This window comes from Littorina saxatilis, linkage group LG12 (assembly GCF_037325665.1).
Source record: "Littorina saxatilis isolate snail1 linkage group LG12, US_GU_Lsax_2.0, whole genome shotgun sequence".
Classification (NCBI taxonomy): Eukaryota; Metazoa; Mollusca; class Gastropoda; order Littorinimorpha; family Littorinidae; genus Littorina; species Littorina saxatilis.
Genome location: NC_090256.1, coordinates 49,262,314 through 49,268,313, shown reverse-complemented (window position 1 = coordinate 49,268,313; position 6,000 = coordinate 49,262,314). Strand labels below are relative to the sequence as shown.

Below are 6,000 nucleotides of genomic sequence, written 5' to 3'. Positions count from 1 at the left end.
GAGCAAGGTAAACATACGTTTTTCAAAGCTTGTTCACAAACACACACACACACACACACACACACACACACACGTACACAAACACACACACGCTCACACCATCACACACACACATGAAAGAGATTTCTTTCTTTCTTTATTTGGTGTTTAACGTCGTTTTCAACCACGAAGGTTATATCGCGACGAGGGAAAGGGGGGAGATGGGATAGGGGAAAGGGGGGAGATGGGATAGAGCCACTTGTTAAGTGTTTCTTGTTCACAAAAGCACTAATCAAAATGAAAGAGATGGAATAGCTGATCGAGTGATGACAATGTTGATTGATAAGTATTTTTTGGTGCGGTGAACTTGAGGCTATATTGTTCTATCAATCCATCGATATATTTTACACTTTCACCCCAGAAATGAAGCACGTGTACACATATTGAACACAAGAATCATTTTAAGCTTTCATTGGCATTGTTTCCTTTTTTTTTGCAGACATGTTGGCAGGAAGTGAGTGTTTCACCCCACTCTTGCAAGGTAGGTTGATCACTGATGACAAGTTCTGATTGTTTTTCCTTTTTAAACGGATGACAATCCGTACTCTGCAGATGGATCTAACCGAGATGGATCTAACCGATACACGGAAGCAACATTGGGAACAAACTGTTATTCAATCTGTGAATATTTCATGTGTGAGGGGTATAACTGCAAGTAGCCTACGTTCGCTAATGTAGAGAAATAAGTTAAATTGTTTCTGCTGTCAGAGCCATCTTTCTGAAGGAACAATATTTTACATGCCACTGGATTGTTGTATATTCCTTCTTATTTTGCAATGACAGGCTCAGCTTTCATTTGATTGTAATGTGTTTCTTATTTGAAGCTTTGTATCATAAAAGCTCTGTAGAAGTGTTGCACTTGTTTTGCAGACTGCATTAGGCGTGGTACCTATTGCACACACCCACACCTCCCCCCCCACCCTGCCTATTTATCTAAAACACCCACCCACACACATACACAGGGTGCTGACAAAGGATTTTTTCCATTCTCCTTCAGGCCATCGCTTAATTTCTTGCAGACTGAGGAGCAATGGACGTTTGAGCAGCTCCTAAACCTGGGGCACACAAGCCACAAGGTAAATAAGGTATCAGTATATGAACAAATGTTTTCCCTTTGGTTTTTATCGCACCATTTTTTCATAAAACTCTGTAAATTGTGGCAATTACACATTATGCCAATAACATTATTATGAAGAATGAAGATTTTCAACTTATCATTGAAGAAATGAAATCAAGCATTTTTGTATTTGATGATTATTTTCCAGTCTTTGGGTTGGCATAGTGGGTGAAATAAGGGTGAGGAGTGTCGGTTGGTGTTATTTCTTAGGTCTTGGTGATGTAATATTTTCCCTACGGTATTATTCATGGTTATCATAGTGCAGATTCCAGGGAAACGGTTTTTTGAACAGCCTCTTAAACTGAAAAGCTACAAGGTCAACAACATAAACAGGTTACTGGTGTCTCGGGCATTGATGTTTTTAAAAAGATTTGCACAGCAATTTTTGTGTGTGTAAAGAGATAATGAAAATAAAACATAACAACTTTTATATTTTTGAAGTGGAATTAAATGTTTTCATTTTTTTATTTTGAAGTGTTTTTTGTATGCAGGTTTTATTGGATGGGTGGGGGGTGGTTTTGATGGTTCTGATTTATTATGATGTAAGGGTGGTTTTTTCCTTAATTATTTATTTAATTGGTTTATGCAGACTTCATGGCAGCCACTGACCTGACGATATGACAGCCATGAATATCGAACGCAGAAGAAGAAAAAGAAGAAGACAGTCTAACAGGAAAATAATTCTGGTATGCTCATAATGTCTATGCCAGTTAAAAAAAAAGTCATGAATTGAAGTTTACCCAGGTTAGACATTAGCATGTCGTAATTGTGACAATGAATGTATCCGTAAACGCACCAAGAGACTTACTTAGAAAAATTGAAGTCATGCATCGTCAATATGACTACAATCACAAACTGAATAAGGGGAAATCATGTCAATTTGGTGGTCTGGATCATCAGCTGTTGCTCATTCGCTATAATGGTCTACTTGACAAAGCCCGTCTTCATGTGCTTCTTTGTTTCTTTATACCTAGTGTAGACAACATGTAGGCGTTTGCAGACTGTTTATTGTATTGCTGTTGTTTGTTTGTGAGTAAACCTATGGTGTGACCTCAATTGTTTGAAATTTGTTGTGTGAGGTGTTTCTCCATGCCCCCAGAAGAACCGACATTATATTAAAACCTTCATACCCTGAAAATACTTGCATACTAGATGTTGTTTCTTATTGTAATGATTGGGGACAGGCAAGCTCTTAAATTGTGCAAGCCTTCAGAAAACTGTCAAGTCTGATTTGCTAGAACAAGCGATATTAACACGTTATTAAGATGAATATTTGATTAAATATGTGCAGGAACTACTTCAGCAGATTCATATGGCCAGTCTCACAATGCAAGGAAGGTGAGTAGATTGAATTATGTCTTTCCCACCTGTTCTGTGTTTAGTGTCAGCCGTGATTGCCTGATGAGAATTTGAAAACATGTTTCTAACTAACATGAACCCAACCATGAAACGTGATGTAGGTGAGTAGCCCATCTAGAAAAAAGAACCTGTTCTAATTCGGAATTAGAACAGGTTCTTTTTTCTAGATGGGCTACTCACCTACATCACGTTTTATGGTTGGGTTCATGTTAGTTAGCAACATGTTTTCACATAGAAAATGGTGGGCACCTGAACAAATATCTGCACATTACAATGAAGTCTTACTTTGTGATCTGATGGTTAAATACCCCACCCCCCCCCCCCCCCCCCCCCCACCCCCACCCCCCCACCCCCAAGAAGAAGCTCACATAACTACCAACTACACAATTTCATTACAGAATCAAACAATGGGAAGAATCAGTGCTAGGTCGTTGAGGGGGATAGCTATCACTAGGCACTCAGCAATGAATAGTTGAGGTTTTCACGGACATTAACAAAATCCGGTAACCTACGGACAGTAAATTTCACAGGGAAGGGAACAAGAACGTCAAAAATGGAAAAGTATGTTTTTTCTTTCAAACCATTGATAGAGCTCTGAAGCTTCACACAAGTTTTGCAGAGAGAGCACTCGGCCTATTCATTTTTGGCACTAAAACATGCGCACACACAAAAAGAAAGTTTTTAAAAAGTGGCGCCGATGTATTCTCACACTCACAGCCTTAGAATATTGCAGTTTGTATGTTACCAAATTGAGGCATGATTTTACTCCATGCAATTACCTGACCAAATCTGCGACAGTCGGGCAAACTTCTTACAAGTCGGATTGGGCCTTCAATCAAATACTCAGAAACCAGCAGCTACTTTAAGTAATACTAGTTTTGTTGTTATTTTGTACAGCTTGTACTGAATGTGTTTTCTTTTATCTCCTCAGAATCGAGTCAGCCAGAGAAAGACCATTGAGAGGGAGAGCGCACAGTAAAGCATATATGGCATGCACTTCGGTGGACCAGTGCCATCATCTTCATAACAAGAGATGCAGATCATATTTTCTTATGTTTAAGTATAGCTGTTAGCAAAAGTATTTGACGATTCTTGGGTACGACTTTCGTGTTTAATCCTATTAGCTTGTGCACAGCCTCAAAATCTGTTTTATTTTGATTTATCATTTATAGTTTGAATTTTTTTTTTAATGGAATTAGTCCAAATGTAAATACATCTAAGGTTGCAATATTGTTTTCTTGTATATACCCTTAAAACTACCTCTTCGTGTAAACAAAATTTAATTGTAAAAAGAAGTGTTTGTTCAAGGGAGATAATTTGAAGCGAATTTTTTTTTAAATCAGTAAAACTGCATAGTGACATCCTCAATTAAATAAAAAGAATAAGGAATAAAGGTATACACACAGGTTGTACCCATTTTCTTGATTGCACTGCTTTTAAGTAGAAAGCTTTTTTTCTCAGAATTATTTTACAAATAAAATTAAAGGGAGGCAATTGATATGATAAAAAGGAAGAATTTTTCTTTTCTTAGAATACTGTACACATTTAGTAAAGTATAATTTACAAGACAAAACGCAGGGTTTTTTTCTGTGCCTACTACTTGACAAGAGAACCACGAGATTTGTGCAGATTATTTGCGCACGTATCCACGGAAATCACCGAACATTAAAAAAACCTCGGACATGTATACGGAGAAGACTCGAGATAACCGGATGTTTGGCATTACGTCAATATGCCAGGATTCATATGACGTCACGTATCATGCATGCTTGCTTACGTATATTCTATGTTCGAAAGTTTGACTTCTATTGGGGATTCGCGTGATGAAGACTGCGGTCAATCTGTAGATGATAAGAGACATGATAAGGACAGGAGAGTTTGCTGATTATGTGCTATACATTGGAAAGATCGTCTGCTAGAATCAGAGATAGGTCGCTTCAGATTGCAGCTTCTTGAACTTTGCAAGGTGTGTTGCCTATTAAATAACTGGATTTTACACGTAATGTATTTCGTATAATGTAAGCAACAACAACAACAAAAAGTATCTAACATTCAGGATAAGCATAAAGCTTATATTTGTGAATCCAAGGACTTCTAGATAAACTTACTTCAGGAGTGCACCTCCCATTGTTTGCTAGAATTTGTTTCATCAAATAATCAAAGAGATCTTATAAGGATACGTATTCCGCTTTCTCGCATTGCACTCTCTAAGTCAAGTTTAAAAAAAAATTTGGAGTCATGCTGTGGAATTCATTACCGAATACTTTTCGGGAAATCAATTCTGTCACAGGTTTTAGAGACAGCTAGCTTTCTTTCGTCTCAAAGAAAACATTGGTTCTTCAGAAAGACTTTGTTGCAATTTGGTTTAAACTAAACTTTATTAAACTTTTATCATGACAAAAACAATACATGGTTTTTAGGATAACTAACTCAAGCATATAATGCTTATTTTAAGTAATCCTGGTATGTACATAACAAAGATTAAAATGTTGCAGTTTGCTGTTTGATTATTGATTTTAACTGTTCTGTTTACTTATTAAATTGCTTTGTTGACTTGGTTTGTTTATGATTTATCCTGTAAGATGGACACAGACAACTCACTCATGTGTGGGACACATTTGAGAAACTATTAATTTTGTGTTTTATGAAATATCTATAGTATTTATTACAAGTGTAATCCCTCTTCATGGCGAGGGCTGATTGTAAAACAAAAGCAACCACTTTGTGCTTATATCAATACCTTCGTAAATAAAGAATTACTCTCTCTCTCTCTCTCTCTCTCTCTCTCTCTCTCTCTCTCTCTCTCTCTCTCTCTCTCTCTCTCTCTCTCTCTCTTGTTAAATAAAGGTCAGTTCAATTCAGTGTTCTCTCTCTCTCTCTCTCTCTCTCTCTCTCTCTCTCTCTCTCTCTCTCTCTCTCTCTCTCTCTCTCTCTCTCTCTCTCATATTAGGGCGAGGGCTGGATGTAAAAAAGCAATATTCTTGCTTATCTATTACCCTCGATAATAAAGATTTTGTCTTGTCTTGTCTTGTCTTCTCTCTCTCTCTCTCTCTCTCTCTCTCTCTCTCTCTCTCTCTCTCTCTCTCTCTCTCTCTCTCTCTCTCTTGTTATATAAAGGTCAGTTCAATTCAGTGTTCAGTGATGCCTCTCTCTCTCTCTCTCTCTCTCTCTCTCTCTCTCTCTCTCTCTCTCTCTCTCTCTCTCTCTCTCTCTCTCTCCCTCTCTCTCTCTCTCTCTCTCTGTAAAAAAAAAAGGCCCTTTATACTTAATGGGAGGTGCATTTCTTACCAGCTAATTTATCATCATTAACAAATTATTTTCCGCTTAATGCAGATGGGGCAATCCACTCTTTGTGCAGTCACAATCTGTTCAATAACTTGCATTTGCAGGATAAAAACCCGTCAGCATGCAGCCCGCTGAATCTCTTCAATAACTTGAGAGTTTGTTCAGTGCTCCTGGGTCGCTCGCTTCATAAATCTGTGCAA

At 37.7% G+C, this 6,000-nt stretch overlaps 2 long non-coding RNA genes across 2 annotated transcripts in view; both read left to right on the top strand.

Moving 5' to 3' along the window:
- LOC138982126 (uncharacterized) overlaps positions 1-3,990 on the top strand; it is a 4,918-nt gene extending 928 nt beyond the window's left edge. The window contains exons 1-6 of the long non-coding RNA XR_011460790.1: positions 1-7; positions 479-520; positions 1,037-1,115; positions 1,746-1,842; positions 2,448-2,494; positions 3,447-3,990. The exon at positions 1-7 is cut by the window's left edge and continues 928 nt beyond it. This is a non-coding gene — a long non-coding RNA (uncharacterized lncRNA). The remainder of the gene's footprint in view (positions 8-478; positions 521-1,036; positions 1,116-1,745; positions 1,843-2,447; positions 2,495-3,446) is intronic.
- LOC138982137 (uncharacterized) overlaps positions 1-6,000 on the top strand; it is a 129,321-nt gene that overhangs the window by 67,734 nt on the left and 55,587 nt on the right. The gene's annotated exons all lie outside the window — the stretch shown is intronic.